Source organism: Schistocerca piceifrons, chromosome 1 (assembly GCF_021461385.2).
Source record: "Schistocerca piceifrons isolate TAMUIC-IGC-003096 chromosome 1, iqSchPice1.1, whole genome shotgun sequence".
Lineage (NCBI taxonomy): Eukaryota > Metazoa > Arthropoda > Insecta > Orthoptera > Acrididae > Schistocerca > Schistocerca piceifrons.
In genome coordinates, this window is record NC_060138.1 from 457151062 (window position 1) to 457166371 (window position 15310).

The window sequence follows — 15310 nt, forward strand, 5'->3', positions numbered from 1 at the left end:
AAAGCCGTGCCCGCCGTATGGTAGCGACGCCACTTGTCTGTAGCTGTCGCAGTTAAGGAGACAGCGTCAAGAGACGTTTTCGTGCCGTGACCAGGTTTCGAACCTGGGCTTTCCTTAACCACTAAAGTATCGTAGCTGTAACTGTCAGACGGAGTTAGAATGCTCCATGTATCAAACATATGTGAGCTCAAGGAGGTTACACTTGAAGGAAAAGCGGCAGGTTAACGCGATCACATCAAAACCCCCGGCAGCTACGGGATTCGAAACCGCGCCTACAGAGAGACTGGTGCCTTAAACCAGCGCCTTAAAGCGCTCGGCCACGCTACATGCGCTGCTTGGTGCGCCAGTGTTCCTAGCATTTGTAGAAACAGTGCACGCCACAGCTTCCTGTTCTGCTGCGACTGGCTGCTCATCCATCGCACTTCAAACGACTGCCCTTTTCGACTACAGAGAGCAGCGGACGTCTGCGCTCTGGGAGGCGACATTACGTGTTGGGGATGAAGTGGTAGTGCTAACTGCGGCCTGCGGAACACGAGTGAAAAAATCAAGAGAGTACTGTCATTTCGAGTACTCGCCATTGCAACGGCAGCAAGGCAAAACTTTCAAAATTGCCGTGACCAGGATTCGAACCTGGGTTATTGCGGCCACAACGCAATGTCCTAACCACTAGACGATCACGGCCATGGCCACGGAGGCGCCCGCGAAGGCAGCTGGCTGCAATGCAAGTGGCGATACCCAGCAAAGCCTAGGCCAAGGTGTACGCCACAGCAGTGTCAGACACGGTCTCCATCACATGTATACGAGCAAATGAACGTGCCTGCGCTGTCAGGACTCTAACTACAGTGGTTAGCTGCATTCACCTCCGTGGCAATGTCTTGCAGTCCTCCAAGCCTCTTGACTACAGGTACCGGTATGTGGCTCGATAACAAGTGGATAGACGCCGCATCTCTCTCGCCGTCAGGTGTTGCCGCGAGTCATACTTAACGTAGCTTTCTGCACGCGTCAGCGTAGCGTCAGTCGAGCAAAGTCGAGACAAGTCGCATAGGAGGAGCAAGAAAAACGCGCAAGTCCGGTACCGGGAATCGAACCCGGGCCTCCTCGTTGAGAGCCAGGTATCCTAGCCACTAGACCAAACCGGATAACGACGGAAGTGCTCTTTCCAGCGAACGCAGCAGCCGCCCACGGTTAACTGACGACAACTGTAAAAAATCCACTCTCTCGCGTTATAGAACGGCGTGCTCCGGACGCATTTCGTGGAGACGAACGCCAGCAATGATGAGAGCAAAAGGTGCCTACAAATCCTGTCGTTGCACCACGCACTGTTCTACGACAATTCACCAAGCAGACGCTCACGCGTTGTTGTGTTGTTTCCTTTGCGGGCAATGAGTGCATCTGCCTTCGACACAGGAAACATTACACGTTCGGCAGCTGTGGGATTGGAACCCACGCCTCCGAAGAGAATGGTGCCTGAAACCAGCGCCTTAGACCGCTCGGCCACGCTACCTACACAACACGCGCGTCACAAGAGCTGCGTCCTACCCCACGAGGACACACCGCAACGGCACAAAAATGAGACGTAAAAAGTGGCAACGGTGGGATTCGAACCCACGCCTCCGGAGAGACTGGTGCCTAAAACCAGCGCCTTAGACCGCTCGGCCACGTTACCGTTGGACCAGCAGCGGCAAAACGTTTCGTTTGTACTACAAAGATCACTTCGAAATGGAAGTATCTTGGCAATCGCCGTGCCATGTATTTCCACTGCTCTCCCACTGGAAGCGTCTCTTTAGGCCATCCAACGCAAGAAAAAGCCGTGCCCGCCGTATGGTAGCGACGCCACTTGTCTGTAGCTGTCGCAGTTAAGGAGACAGCGTCAAGAGACGTTTTCGTGCCGTGACCAGGTTTCGAACCTGGGCTTTCCTTAACCACTAAAGTATCGTAGCTGTAACTGTCAGACGGAGTTAGAATGCTCCATGTATCAAACATATGTGAGCTCAAGGAGGTTACACTTGAAGGAAAAGCGGCAGGTTAACGCGATCACATCAAAACCCCCGGCAGCTACGGGATTCGAAACCGCGCCTACAGAGAGACTGGTGCCTTAAACCAGCGCCTTAAAGCGCTCGGCCACGCTACATGCGCTGCTTGGTGCGCCAGTGTTCCTAGCATTTGTAGAAACAGTGCACGCCACAGCTTCCTGTTCTGCTGCGACTGGCTGCTCATCCATCGCACTTCAAACGACTGCCCTTTTCGACTACAGAGAGCAGCGGACGTCTGCGCTCTGGGAGGCGACATTACGTGTTGGGGATGAAGTGGTAGTGCTAACTGCGGCCTGCGGAACACGAGTGAAAAAATCAAGAGAGTACTGTCATTTCGAGTACTCGCCATTGCAACGGCAGCAAGGCAAAACTTTCAAAATTGCCGTGACCAGGATTCGAACCTGGGTTATTGCGGCCACAACGCAATGTCCTAACCACTAGACGATCACGGCCATGGCCACGGAGGCGCCCGCGAAGGCAGCTGGCTGCAATGCAAGTGGCGATACCCAGCAAAGCCTAGGCCAAGGTGTACGCCACAGCAGTGTCAGACACGGTCTCCATCACATGTATACGAGCAAATGAACGTGCCTGCGCTGTCAGGACTCTAACTACAGTGGTTAGCTGCATTCACCTCCGTGGCAATGTCTTGCAGTCCTCCAAGCCTCTTGACTACAGGTACCGGTATGTGGCTCGATAACAAGTGGATAGACGCCGCATCTCTCTCGCCGTCAGGTGTTGCCGCGAGTCATACTTAACGTAGCTTTCTGCACGCGTCAGCGTAGCGTCAGTCGAGCAAAGTCGAGACAAGTCGCATAGGAGGAGCAAGAAAAACGCGCAAGTCCGGTACCGGGAATCGAACCCGGGCCTCCTCGTTGAGAGCCAGGTATCCTAGCCACTAGACCAAACCGGATAACGACGGAAGTGCTCTTTCCAGCGAACGCAGCAGCCGCCCACGGTTAAGTGACGACAACTGTAAAAAATCCACTCTCTCGCGTTATAGAACGGCGTGCTCCGGACGCATTTCGTGGAGACGAACGCCAGCAATGATGAGAGCAAAAGGTGCCTACAAATCCTGTCGTTGCACCACGCACTGTTCTACGACAATTCACCAAGCAGACGCTCACCTGTTGTTGTGTTGTTTCCTTTGCGGGCAATGAGTGCATCTGCCTTCGACACAGGAAACATTACACGTTCGGCAGCTGTGGGATTGGAACCCACGCCTCCGAAGAGAATGGTGCCTGAAACCAGCGCCTTAGACCGCTCGGCCACGCTACCTACACAACACGCGCGTCACAAGAGCTGCGTCCTACCCCACGAGAACACACCGCAACGGCACAAAAATGAGACGTAAAAAGTGGCAACGGTGGGATTCGAACCCACGCCTCCGGAGAGACTGGTGCCTAAAACCAGCGCCTTAGACCGCTCGGCCACGTTACCGTTGGATCAGCAGCGGCAAAACGTTTCGTTTGTACTACAAAGATCACTTCGAAATGGAAGTATCTTGGCAATCGCCGTGCCATGTATTTCCACTGCTCTCCCACTGGAAGCGTCTCTTTAGGCCATCCAACGCAAGAAAAAGCCGTGCCCGCCGTATGGTAGCGACGCCACTTGTCTGTAGCTGTCGCAGTTAAGGAGACAGCGTCAAGAGACGTTTTCGTGCCGTGACCAGGTTTCGAACCTGGGCTTTCCTTAACCACTAAAGTATCGTAGCTGTAACTGTCAGACGGAGTTAGAATGCTCCATGTATCAAACATATGTGAGCTCAAGGAGGTTACACTTGAAGGAAAAGCGGCAGGTTAACGCGATCACATCAAAACCCCCGGCAGCTACGGGATTCGAAACCGCGCCTACAGAGAGACTGGTGCCTTAAACCAGCGCCTTAAAGCGCTCGGCCACGCTACATGCGCTGCTTGGTGCGCCAGTGTTCCTAGCATTTGTAGAAACAGTGCACGCCACAGCTTCCTGTTCTGCTGCGACTGGCTGCTCATCCATCGCACTTCAAACGACTGCCCTTTTCGACTACAGAGAGCAGCGGACGTCTGCGCTCTGGGAGGCGACATTACGTGTTGGGGATGAAGTGGTAGTGCTAACTGCGGCCTGCGGAACACGAGTGAAAAAATCAAGAGAGTACTGTCATTTCGAGTACTCGCCATTGCAACGGCAGCAAGGCAAAACTTTCAAAATTGCCGTGACCAGGATTCGAACCTGGGTTATTGCGGCCACAACGCAATGTCCTAACCACTAGACGATCACGGCCATGGCCACGGAGGCGCCCGCGAAGGCAGCTGGCTGCAATGCAAGTGGCGATACCCAGCAAAGCCTAGGCCAAGGTGTACGCCACAGCAGTGTCAGACACGGTCTCCATCACATGTATACGAGCAAATGAACGTGCCTGCGCTGTCAGGACTCTAACTACAGTGGTTAGCTGCATTCACCTCCGTGGCAATGTCTTGCAGTCCTCCAAGCCTCTTGACTACAGGTACCGGTATGTGGCTCGATAACAAGTGGATAGACGCCGCATCTCTCTCGCCGTCAGGTGTTGCCGCGAGTCATACTTAACGTAGCTTTCTGCACGCGTCAGCGTAGCGTCAGTCGAGCAAAGTCGAGACAAGTCGCATAGGAGGAGCAAGAAAAACGCGCAAGTCCGGTACCGGGAATCGAACCCGGGCCTCCTCGTTGAGAGCCAGGTATCCTAGCCACTAGACCAAACCGGATAACGACGGAAGTGCTCTTTCCAGCGAACGCAGCAGCCGCCCACGGTTAACTGACGACAACTGTAAAAAATCCACTCTCTCGCGTTATAGAACGGCGTGCTCCGGACGCATTTCGTGGAGACGAACGCCAGCAATGATGAGAGCAAAAGGTGCCTACAAATCCTGTCGTTGCACCACGCACTGTTCTACGACAATTCACCAAGCAGACGCTCACGCGTTGTTGTGTTGTTTCCTTTGCGGGCAATGAGTGCATCTGCCTTCGACACAGGAAACATTACACGTTCGGCAGCTGTGGGATTGGAACCCACGCCTCCGAAGAGAATGGTGCCTGAAACCAGCGCCTTAGACCGCTCGGCCACGCTACCTACACAACACGCGCGTCACAAGAGCTGCGTCCTACCCCACGAGGACACACCGCAACGGCACAAAAATGAGACGTAAAAAGAGGCAACGGTGGGATTCGAACCCACGCCTCCGGAGAGACTGGTGCCTAAAACCAGCGCCTTAGACCGCTCGGCCACGTTACCGTTGGACCAGCAGCGGCAAAACGTTTCGTTTGTACTACAAAGATCACTTCGAAATGGAAGTATCTTGGCAATCGCCGTGCCATGTATTTCCACTGCTCTCCCACTGGAAGCGTCTCTTTAGGCCATCCAACGCAAGAAAAAGCCGTGCCCGCCGTATGGTAGCGACGCCACTTGTCTGTAGCTGTCGCAGTTAAGGAGACAGCGTCAAGAGACGTTTTCGTGCCGTGACCAGGTTTCGAACCTGGGCTTTCCTTAACCACTAAAGTATCGTAGCTGTAACTGTCAGACGGAGTTAGAATGCTCCATGTATCAAACATATGTGAGCTCAAGGAGGTTACACTTGAAGGAAAAGCGGCAGGTTAACGCGATCACATCAAAACCCCCGGCAGCTACGGGATTCGAAACCGCGCCTACAGAGAGACTGGTGCCTTAAACCAGCGCCTTAAAGCGCTCGGCCACGCTACATGCGCTGCTTGGTGCGCCAGTGTTCCTAGCATTTGTAGAAACAGTGCACGCCACAGCTTCCTGTTCTGCTGCGACTGGCTGCTCATCCATCGCACTTCAAACGACTGCCCTTTTCGACTACAGAGAGCAGCGGACGTCTGCGCTCTGGGAGGCGACATTACGTGTTGGGGATGAAGTGGTAGTGCTAACTGCGGCCTGCGGAACACGAGTGAAAAAATCAAGAGAGTACTGTCATTTCGAGTACTCGCCATTGCAACGGCAGCAAGGCAAAACTTTCAAAATTGCCGTGACCAGGATTCGAACCTGGGTTATTGCGGCCACAACGCAATGTCCTAACCACTAGACGATCACGGCCATGGCCACGGAGGCGCCCGCGAAGGCAGCTGGCTGCAATGCAAGTGGCGATACCCAGCAAAGCCTAGGCCAAGGTGTACGCCACAGCAGTGTCAGACACGGTCTCCATCACATGTATACGAGCAAATGAACGTGCCTGCGCTGTCAGGACTCTAACTACAGTGGTTAGCTGCATTCACCTCCGTGGCAATGTCTTGCAGTCCTCCAAGCCTCTTGACTACAGGTACCGGTATGTGGCTCGATAACAAGTGGATAGACGCCGCATCTCTCTCGCCGTCAGGTGTTGCCGCGAGTCATACTTAACGTAGCTTTCTGCACGCGTCAGCGTAGCGTCAGTCGAGCAAAGTCGAGACAAGTCGCATAGGAGGAGCAAGAAAAACGCGCAAGTCCGGTACCGGGAATCGAACCCGGGCCTCCTCGTTGAGAGCCAGGTATCCTAGCCACTAGACCAAACCGGATAACGACGGAAGTGCTCTTTCCAGCGAACGCAGCAGCCGCCCACGGTTAAGTGACGACAACTGTAAAAAATCCACTCTCTCGCGTTATAGAACGGCGTGCTCCGGACGCATTTCGTGGAGACGAACGCCAGCAATGATGAGAGCAAAAGGTGCCTACAAATCCTGTCGTTGCACCACGCACTGTTCTACGACAATTCACCAAGCAGACGCTCACCTGTTGTTGTGTTGTTTCCTTTGCGGGCAATGAGTGCATCTGCCTTCGACACAGGAAACATTACACGTTCGGCAGCTGTGGGATTGGAACCCACGCCTCCGAAGAGAATGGTGCCTGAAACCAGCGCCTTAGACCGCTCGGCCACGCTACCTACACAACACGCGCGTCACAAGAGCTGCGTCCTACCCCACGAGGACACACCGCAACGGCACAAAAATGAGACGTAAAAAGTGGCAACGGTGGGATTCGAACCCACGCCTCCGGAGAGACTGGTGCCTAAAACCAGCGCCTTAGACCGCTCGGCCACGTTACCGTTGGACCAGCAGCGGCAAAACGTTTCGTTTGTACTACAAAGATCACTTCGAAATGGAAGTATCTTGGCAATCGCCGTGCCATGTATTTCCACTGCTCTCCCACTGGAAGCGTCTCTTTAGGCCATCCAACGCAAGAAAAAGCCGTGCCCGCCGTATGGTAGCGACGCCACTTGTCTGTAGCTGTCGCAGTTAAGGAGACAGCGTCAAGAGACGTTTTCGTGCCGTGACCAGGTTTCGAACCTGGGCTTTCCTTAACCACTAAAGTATCGTAGCTGTAACTGTCAGACGGAGTTAGAATGCTCCATGTATCAAACATATGTGAGCTCAAGGAGGTTACACTTGAAGGAAAAGCGGCAGGTTAACGCGATCACATCAAAACCCCCGGCAGCTACGGGATTCGAAACCGCGCCTACAGAGAGACTGGTGCCTTAAACCAGCGCCTTAAAGCGCTCGGCCACGCTACATGCGCTGCTTGGTGCGCCAGTGTTCCTAGCATTTGTAGAAACAGTGCACGCCACAGCTTCCTGTTCTGCTGCGACTGGCTGCTCATCCATCGCACTTCAAACGACTGCCCTTTTCGACTACAGAGAGCAGCGGACGTCTGCGCTCTGGGAGGCGACATTACGTGTTGGGGATGAAGTGGTAGTGCTAACTGCGGCCTGCGGAACACGAGTGAAAAAATCAAGAGAGTACTGTCATTTCGAGTACTCGCCATTGCAACGGCAGCAAGGCAAAACTTTCAAAATTGCCGTGACCAGGATTCGAACCTGGGTTATTGCGGCCACAACGCAATGTCCTAACCACTAGACGATCACGGCCATGGCCACGGAGGCGCCCGCGAAGGCAGCTGGCTGCAATGCAAGTGGCGATACCCAGCAAAGCCTAGGCCAAGGTGTACGCCACAGCAGTGTCAGACACGGTCTCCATCACATGTATACGAGCAAATGAACGTGCCTGCGCTGTCAGGACTCTAACTACAGTGGTTAGCTGCATTCACCTCCGTGGCAATGTCTTGCAGTCCTCCAAGCCTCTTGACTACAGGTACCGGTATGTGGCTCGATAACAAGTGGATAGACGCCGCATCTCTCTCGCCGTCAGGTGTTGCCGCGAGTCATACTTAACGTAGCTTTCTGCACGCGTCAGCGTAGCGTCAGTCGAGCAAAGTCGAGACAAGTCGCATAGGAGGAGCAAGAAAAACGCGCAAGTCCGGTACCGGGAATCGAACCCGGGCCTCCTCGTTGAGAGCCAGGTATCCTAGCCACTAGACCAAACCGGATAACGACGGAAGTGCTCTTTCCAGCGAACGCAGCAGCCGCCCACGGTTAACTGACGACAACTGTAAAAAATCCACTCTCTCGCGTTATAGAACGGCGTGCTCCGGACGCATTTCGTGGAGACGAACGCCAGCAATGATGAGAGCAAAAGGTGCCTACAAATCCTGTCGTTGCACCACGCACTGTTCTACGACAATTCACCAAGCAGACGCTCACGCGTTGTTGTGTTGTTTCCTTTGCGGGCAATGAGTGCATCTGCCTTCGACACAGGAAACATTACACGTTCGGCAGCTGTGGGATTGGAACCCACGCCTCCGAAGAGAATGGTGCCTGAAACCAGCGCCTTAGACCGCTCGGCCACGCTACCTACACAACACGCGCGTCACAAGAGCTGCGTCCTACCCCACGAGGACACACCGCAACGGCACAAAAATGAGACGTAAAAAGTGGCAACGGTGGGATTCGAACCCACGCCTCCGGAGAGACTGGTGCCTAAAACCAGCGCCTTAGACCGCTCGGCCACGTTACCGTTGGACCAGCAGCGGCAAAACGTTTCGTTTGTACTACAAAGATCACTTCGAAATGGAAGTATCTTGGCAATCGCCGTGCCATGTATTTCCACTGCTCTCCCACTGGAAGCGTCTCTTTAGGCCATCCAACGCAAGAAAAAGCCGTGCCCGCCGTATGGTAGCGACGCCACTTGTCTGTAGCTGTCGCAGTTAAGGAGACAGCGTCAAGAGACGTTTTCGTGCCGTGACCAGGTTTCGAACCTGGGCTTTCCTTAACCACTAAAGTATCGTAGCTGTAACTGTCAGACGGAGTTAGAATGCTCCATGTATCAAACATATGTGAGCTCAAGGAGGTTACACTTGAAGGAAAAGCGGCAGGTTAACGCGATCACATCAAAACCCCCGGCAGCTACGGGATTCGAAACCGCGCCTACAGAGAGACTGGTGCCTTAAACCAGCGCCTTAAAGCGCTCGGCCACGCTACATGCGCTGCTTGGTGCGCCAGTGTTCCTAGCATTTGTAGAAACAGTGCACGCCACAGCTTCCTGTTCTGCTGCGACTGGCTGCTCATCCATCGCACTTCAAACGACTGCCCTTTTCGACTACAGAGAGCAGCGGACGTCTGCGCTCTGGGAGGCGACATTACGTGTTGGGGATGAAGTGGTAGTGCTAACTGCGGCCTGCGGAACACGAGTGAAAAAATCAAGAGAGTACTGTCATTTCGAGTACTCGCCATTGCAACGGCAGCAAGGCAAAACTTTCAAAATTGCCGTGACCAGGATTCGAACCTGGGTTATTGCGGCCACAACGCAATGTCCTAACCACTAGACGATCACGGCCATGGCCACGGAGGCGCCCGCGAAGGCAGCTGGCTGCAATGCAAGTGGCGATACCCAGCAAAGCCTAGGCCAAGGTGTACGCCACAGCAGTGTCAGACACGGTCTCCATCACATGTATACGAGCAAATGAACGTGCCTGCGCTGTCAGGACTCTAACTACAGTGGTTAGCTGCATTCACCTCCGTGGCAATGTCTTGCAGTCCTCCAAGCCTCTTGACTACAGGTACCGGTATGTGGCTCGATAACAAGTGGATAGACGCCGCATCTCTCTCGCCGTCAGGTGTTGCCGCGAGTCATACTTAACGTAGCTTTCTGCACGCGTCAGCGTAGCGTCAGTCGAGCAAAGTCGAGACAAGTCGCATAGGAGGAGCAAGAAAAACGCGCAAGTCCGGTAGCGGGAATCGAACCCGGGCCTCCTCGTTGAGAGCCAGGTATCCTAGCCACTAGACCAAACCGGATAACGACGGAAGTGCTCTTTCCAGCGAACGCAGCAGCCGCCCACGGTTAACTGACGACAACTGTAAAAAATCCACTCTCTCGCGTTATAGAACGGCGTGCTCCGGACGCATTTCGTGGAGACGAACGCCAGCAATGATGAGAGCAAAAGGTGCCTACAAATCCTGTCGTTGCACCACGCACTGTTCTACGACAATTCACCAAGCAGACGCTCACGCGTTGTTGTGTTGTTTCCTTTGCGGGCAATGAGTGCATCTGCCTTCGACACAGGAAACATTACACGTTCGGCAGCTGTGGGATTGGAACCCACGCCTCCGAAGAGAATGGTGCCTGAAACCAGCGCCTTAGACCGCTCGGCCACGCTACCTACACAACACGCGCGTCACAAGAGCTGCGTCCTACCCCACGAGGACACACCGCAACGGCACAAAAATGAGACGTAAAAAGTGGCAACGGTGGGATTCGAACCCACGCCTCCGGAGAGACTGGTGCCTAAAACCAGCGCCTTAGACCGCTCGGCCACGTTACCGTTGGACCAGCAGCGGCAAAACGTTTCGTTTGTACTACAAAGATCACTTCGAAATGGAAGTATCTTGGCAATCGCCGTGCCATGTATTTCCACTGCTCTCCCACTGGAAGCGTCTCTTTAGGCCATCCAACGCAAGAAAAAGCCGTGCCCGCCGTATGGTAGCGACGCCACTTGTCTGTAGCTGTCGCAGTTAAGGAGACAGCGTCAAGAGACGTTTTCGTGCCGTGACCAGGTTTCGAACCTGGGCTTTCCTTAACCACTAAAGTATCGTAGCTGTAACTGTCAGACGGAGTTAGAATGCTCCATGTATCAAACATATGTGAGCTCAAGGAGGTTACACTTGAAGGAAAAGCGGCAGGTTAACGCGATCACATCAAAACCCCCGGCAGCTACGGGATTCGAAACCGCGCCTACAGAGAGACTGGTGCCTTAAACCAGCGCCTTAAAGCGCTCGGCCACGCTACATGCGCTGCTTGGTGCGCCAGTGTTCCTAGCATTTGTAGAAACAGTGCACGCCACAGCTTCCTGTTCTGCTGCGACTGGCTGCTCATCCATCGCACTTCAAACGACTGCCCTTTTCGACTACAGAGAGCAGCGGACGTCTGCGCTCTGGGAGGCGACATTACGTGTTGGGGATGAAGTGGTAGTGCTAACTGCGGCCTGCGGAACACGAGTGAAAAAATCAAGAGAGTACTGTCATTTCGAGTACTCGCCATTGCAACGGCAGCAAGGCAAAACTTTCAAAATTGCCGTGACCAGGATTCGAACCTGGGTTATTGCGGCCACAACGCAATGTCCTAACCACTAGACGATCACGGCCATGGCCACGGAGGCGCCCGCGAAGGCAGCTGGCTGCAATGCAAGTGGCGATACCCAGCAAAGCCTAGGCCAAGGTGTACGCCACAGCAGTGTCAGACACGGTCTCCATCACATGTATACGAGCAAATGAACGTGCCTGCGCTGTCAGGACTCTAACTACAGTGGTTAGCTGCATTCACCTCCGTGGCAATGTCTTGCAGTCCTCCAAGCCTCTTGACTACAGGTACCGGTATGTGGCTCGATAACAAGTGGATAGACGCCGCATCTCTCTCGCCGTCAGGTGTTGCCGCGAGTCATACTTAACGTAGCTTTCTGCACGCGTCAGCGTAGCGTCAGTCGAGCAAAGTCGAGACAAGTCGCATAGGAGGAGCAAGAAAAACGCGCAAGTCCGGTACCGGGAATCGAACCCGGGCCTCCTCGTTGAGAGCCAGGTATCCTAGCCACTAGACCAAACCGGATAACGACGGAAGTGCTCTTTCCAGCGAACGCAGCAGCCGCCCACGGTTAACTGACGACAACTGTAAAAAATCCACTCTCTCGCGTTATAGAACGGCGTGCTCCGGACGCATTTCGTGGAGACGAACGCCAGCAATGATGAGAGCAAAAGGTGCCTACAAATCCTGTCGTTGCACCACGCACTGTTCTACGACAATTCACCAAGCAGACGCTCACCTGTTGTTGTGTTGTTTCCTTTGCGGGCAATGAGTGCATCTGCCTTCGACACAGGAAACATTACACGTTCGGCAGCTGTGGGATTGGAACCCACGCCTCCGAAGAGAATGGTGCCTGAAACCAGCGCCTTAGACCGCTCGGCCACGCTACCTACACAACACGCGCGTCACAAGAGCTGCGTCCTACCCCACGAGAACACACCGCAACGGCACAAAAATGAGACGTAAAAAGTGGCAACGGTGGGATTCGAACCCACGCCTCCGGAGAGACTGGTGCCTAAAACCAGCGCCTTAGACCGCTCGGCCACGTTACCGTTGGATCAGCAGCGGCAAAACGTTTCGTTTGTACTACAAAGATCACTTCGAAATGGAAGTATCTTGGCAATCGCCGTGCCATGTATTTCCACTGCTCTCCCACTGGAAGCGTCTCTTTAGGCCATCCAACGCAAGAAAAAGCCGTGCCCGCCGTATGGTAGCGACGCCACTTGTCTGTAGCTGTCGCAGTTAAGGAGACAGCGTCAAGAGACGTTTTCGTGCCGTGACCAGGTTTCGAACCTGGGCTTTCCTTAACCACTAAAGTATCGTAGCTGTAACTGTCAGACGGAGTTAGAATGCTCCATGTATCAAACATATGTGAGCTCAAGGAGGTTACACTTGAAGGAAAAGCGGCAGGTTAACGCGATCACATCAAAACCCCCGGCAGCTACGGGATTCGAAACCGCGCCTACAGAGAGACTGGTGCCTTAAACCAGCGCCTTAAAGCGCTCGGCCACGCTACATGCGCTGCTTGGTGCGCCAGTGTTCCTAGCATTTGTAGAAACAGTGCACGCCACAGCTTCCTGTTCTGCTGCGACTGGCTGCTCATCCATCGCACTTCAAACGACTGCCCTTTTCGACTACAGAGAGCAGCGGACGTCTGCGCTCTGGGAGGCGACATTACGTGTTGGGGATGAAGTGGTAGTGCTAACTGCGGCCTGCGGAACACGAGTGAAAAAATCAAGAGAGTACTGTCATTTCGAGTACTCGCCATTGAAACGGCAGCAAGGCAAAACTTTCAAAATTGCCGTGACCAGGATTCGAACCTGGGTTATTGCGGCCACAACGCAATGTCCTAACCACTAGACGATCACGGCCATGGCCACGGAGGCGCCCGCGAAGGCAGCTGGCTGCAATGCAAGTGGCGATACCCAGCAAAGCCTAGGCCAAGGTGTACGCCACAGCAGTGTCAGACACGGTCTCCATCACATGTATACGAGCAAATGAACGTGCCTGCGCTGTCAGGACTCTAACTACAGTGGTTAGCTGCATTCACCTCCGTGGCAATGTCTTGCAGTCCTCCAAGCCTCTTGACTACAGGTACCGGTATGTGGCTCGATAACAAGTGGATAGACGCCGCATCTCTCTCGCCGTCAGGTGTTGCCGCGAGTCATACTTAACGTAGCTTTCTGCACGCGTCAGCGTAGCGTCAGTCGAGCAAAGTCGAGACAAGTCGCATAGGAGGAGCAAGAAAAACGCGCAAGTCCGGTACCGGGAATCGAACCCGGGCCTCCTCGTTGAGAGCCAGGTATCCTAGCCACTAGACCAAACCGGATAACGACGGAAGTGCTCTTTCCAGCGAACGCAGCAGCCGCCCACGGTTAACTGACGACAACTGTAAAAAATCCACTCTCTCGCGTTATAGAACGGCGTGCTCCGGACGCATTTCGTGGAGACGAACGCCAGCAATGATGAGAGCAAAAGGTGCCTACAAATCCTGTCGTTGCACCACGCACTGTTCTACGACAATTCACCAAGCAGACGCTCACGCGTTGTTGTGTTGTTTCCTTTGCGGGCAATGAGTGCATCTGCCTTCGACACAGGAAACATTACACGTTCGGCAGCTGTGGGATTGGAACCCACGCCTCCGAAGAGAATGGTGCCTGAAACCAGCGCCTTAGACCGCTCGGCCACGCTACCTACACAACACGCGCGTCACAAGAGCTGCGTCCTACCCCACGAGGACACACCGCAACGGCACAAAAATGAGACGTAAAAAGTGGCAACGGTGGGATTCGAACCCACGCCTCCGGAGAGGCTGGTGCCTAAAACCAGCGCCTTAGACCGCTCGGCCACGTTACCGTTGGACCAGCAGCGGCAAAACGTTCCGTTTGTACTACAAAGATCACTTCGAAATGGAAGTATCTTGGCAATCGCCGTGCCATGTATTTCCACTGCTCTCCCACTGGAAGCGTCTCTTTAGGCCATCCAACGCAAGAAAAAGCCGTGCCCGCCGTATGGTAGCGACGCCACTTGTCTGTAGCTGTCGCAGTTAAGGAGACAGCGTCAAGAGACGTTTTCGTGCCGTGACCAGGTTTCGAACCTGGGCTTTCCTTAACCACTAAAGTATCGTAGCTGTAACTGTCAGACGGAGTTAGAATGCTCCATGTATCAAACATATGTGAGCTCAAGGAGGTTACACTTGAAGGAAAAGCGGCAGGTTAACGCGATCACATCAAAACCCCCGGCAGCTACGGGATTCGAAACCGCGCCTACAGAGAGACTGGTGCCTTAAACCAGCGCCTTAAAGCGCTCGGCCACGCTACATGCGCTGCTTGGTGCGCCAGTGTTCCTAGCATTTGTAGAAACAGTGCACGCCACAGCTTCCTGTTCTGCTGCGACTGGCTGCTCATCCATCGCACTTCAAACGACTGCCCTTTTCGACTACAGAGAGCAGTGGACGTCTGCGCTCTGGGAGGCGACATTACGTGTTGGGGATGAAGTGGTAGTGCTAACTGCGGCCTGCGGAACACGAGTGAAAAAATCAAGAGAGTACTGTCATTTCGAGTACTCGCCATTGCAACGGCAGCAAGGCAAAACTTTCAAAATTGCCGTGACCAGGATTCGAACCTGGGTTATTGCGGCCACAACGCAATGTCCTAACCACTAGACGATCACGGCCATGGCCACGGAGGCGCCCGCGAAGGCAGCTGGCTGCAATGCAAGTGGCGATACCCAGCAAAGCCTAGGCCAAGGTGTACGCCACAGCAGTGTCAGACACGGTCTCCATCACATGTATACGAGCAAATGAACGTGCCTGCGCTGTCAGGACTCTAACTACAGTGGTTAGCTGCATTCACCTCCGTGGCAATGTCTTG

The 15310-nt window shown here is 54.0% G+C and overlaps 24 non-coding genes across 24 annotated transcripts; all 24 read right to left on the reverse strand.

The window, feature by feature from the left end:
- Positions 1-609: 609 nt before the first annotated feature.
- On the reverse strand, positions 610-681 carry Trnah-gug. Its single transcript has one exon. It is a non-coding gene; the product is annotated as a tRNA-His (tRNA).
- Positions 682-1067: 386 nt separating this feature from the next.
- Trnae-cuc lies at positions 1068-1139 on the reverse strand. The gene has a single exon. It is a non-coding gene; the product is annotated as a tRNA-Glu (tRNA).
- A 445-nt stretch (positions 1140-1584) lies between these two features.
- Positions 1585-1666, reverse strand: Trnal-uag. Its single transcript has one exon. It is a non-coding gene; the product is annotated as a tRNA-Leu (tRNA).
- A 747-nt stretch (positions 1667-2413) lies between these two features.
- Trnah-gug lies at positions 2414-2485 on the reverse strand. The gene has a single exon. It is a non-coding gene; the product is annotated as a tRNA-His (tRNA).
- A 386-nt stretch (positions 2486-2871) lies between these two features.
- Positions 2872-2943, reverse strand: Trnae-cuc. The gene has a single exon. It is a non-coding gene; the product is annotated as a tRNA-Glu (tRNA).
- A 445-nt stretch (positions 2944-3388) lies between these two features.
- Positions 3389-3470, reverse strand: Trnal-uag. The gene has a single exon. It is a non-coding gene; the product is annotated as a tRNA-Leu (tRNA).
- Positions 3471-4217: 747 nt separating this feature from the next.
- Positions 4218-4289, reverse strand: Trnah-gug. Its single transcript has one exon. It is a non-coding gene; the product is annotated as a tRNA-His (tRNA).
- A 386-nt stretch (positions 4290-4675) lies between these two features.
- Positions 4676-4747, reverse strand: Trnae-cuc. Its single transcript has one exon. It is a non-coding gene; the product is annotated as a tRNA-Glu (tRNA).
- A 445-nt stretch (positions 4748-5192) lies between these two features.
- Trnal-uag lies at positions 5193-5274 on the reverse strand. The gene has a single exon. It is a non-coding gene; the product is annotated as a tRNA-Leu (tRNA).
- Positions 5275-6021: 747 nt separating this feature from the next.
- On the reverse strand, positions 6022-6093 carry Trnah-gug. The gene has a single exon. It is a non-coding gene; the product is annotated as a tRNA-His (tRNA).
- Positions 6094-6479: 386 nt separating this feature from the next.
- Positions 6480-6551, reverse strand: Trnae-cuc. The gene has a single exon. It is a non-coding gene; the product is annotated as a tRNA-Glu (tRNA).
- A 445-nt stretch (positions 6552-6996) lies between these two features.
- On the reverse strand, positions 6997-7078 carry Trnal-uag. The gene has a single exon. It is a non-coding gene; the product is annotated as a tRNA-Leu (tRNA).
- Positions 7079-7825: 747 nt separating this feature from the next.
- Positions 7826-7897, reverse strand: Trnah-gug. The gene has a single exon. It is a non-coding gene; the product is annotated as a tRNA-His (tRNA).
- A 386-nt stretch (positions 7898-8283) lies between these two features.
- Positions 8284-8355, reverse strand: Trnae-cuc. Its single transcript has one exon. It is a non-coding gene; the product is annotated as a tRNA-Glu (tRNA).
- A 445-nt stretch (positions 8356-8800) lies between these two features.
- Positions 8801-8882, reverse strand: Trnal-uag. Its single transcript has one exon. It is a non-coding gene; the product is annotated as a tRNA-Leu (tRNA).
- A 747-nt stretch (positions 8883-9629) lies between these two features.
- Positions 9630-9701, reverse strand: Trnah-gug. Its single transcript has one exon. It is a non-coding gene; the product is annotated as a tRNA-His (tRNA).
- Positions 9702-10604: 903 nt separating this feature from the next.
- Positions 10605-10686, reverse strand: Trnal-uag. The gene has a single exon. It is a non-coding gene; the product is annotated as a tRNA-Leu (tRNA).
- Positions 10687-11433: 747 nt separating this feature from the next.
- Trnah-gug lies at positions 11434-11505 on the reverse strand. The gene has a single exon. It is a non-coding gene; the product is annotated as a tRNA-His (tRNA).
- A 386-nt stretch (positions 11506-11891) lies between these two features.
- Positions 11892-11963, reverse strand: Trnae-cuc. The gene has a single exon. It is a non-coding gene; the product is annotated as a tRNA-Glu (tRNA).
- Positions 11964-12408: 445 nt separating this feature from the next.
- Trnal-uag lies at positions 12409-12490 on the reverse strand. The gene has a single exon. It is a non-coding gene; the product is annotated as a tRNA-Leu (tRNA).
- Positions 12491-13237: 747 nt separating this feature from the next.
- On the reverse strand, positions 13238-13309 carry Trnah-gug. Its single transcript has one exon. It is a non-coding gene; the product is annotated as a tRNA-His (tRNA).
- A 386-nt stretch (positions 13310-13695) lies between these two features.
- Positions 13696-13767, reverse strand: Trnae-cuc. Its single transcript has one exon. It is a non-coding gene; the product is annotated as a tRNA-Glu (tRNA).
- Positions 13768-14212: 445 nt separating this feature from the next.
- Positions 14213-14294, reverse strand: Trnal-uag. The gene has a single exon. It is a non-coding gene; the product is annotated as a tRNA-Leu (tRNA).
- Positions 14295-15041: 747 nt separating this feature from the next.
- Positions 15042-15113, reverse strand: Trnah-gug. The gene has a single exon. It is a non-coding gene; the product is annotated as a tRNA-His (tRNA).
- Between the last annotated feature and the right edge of the window lie 197 nt (positions 15114-15310).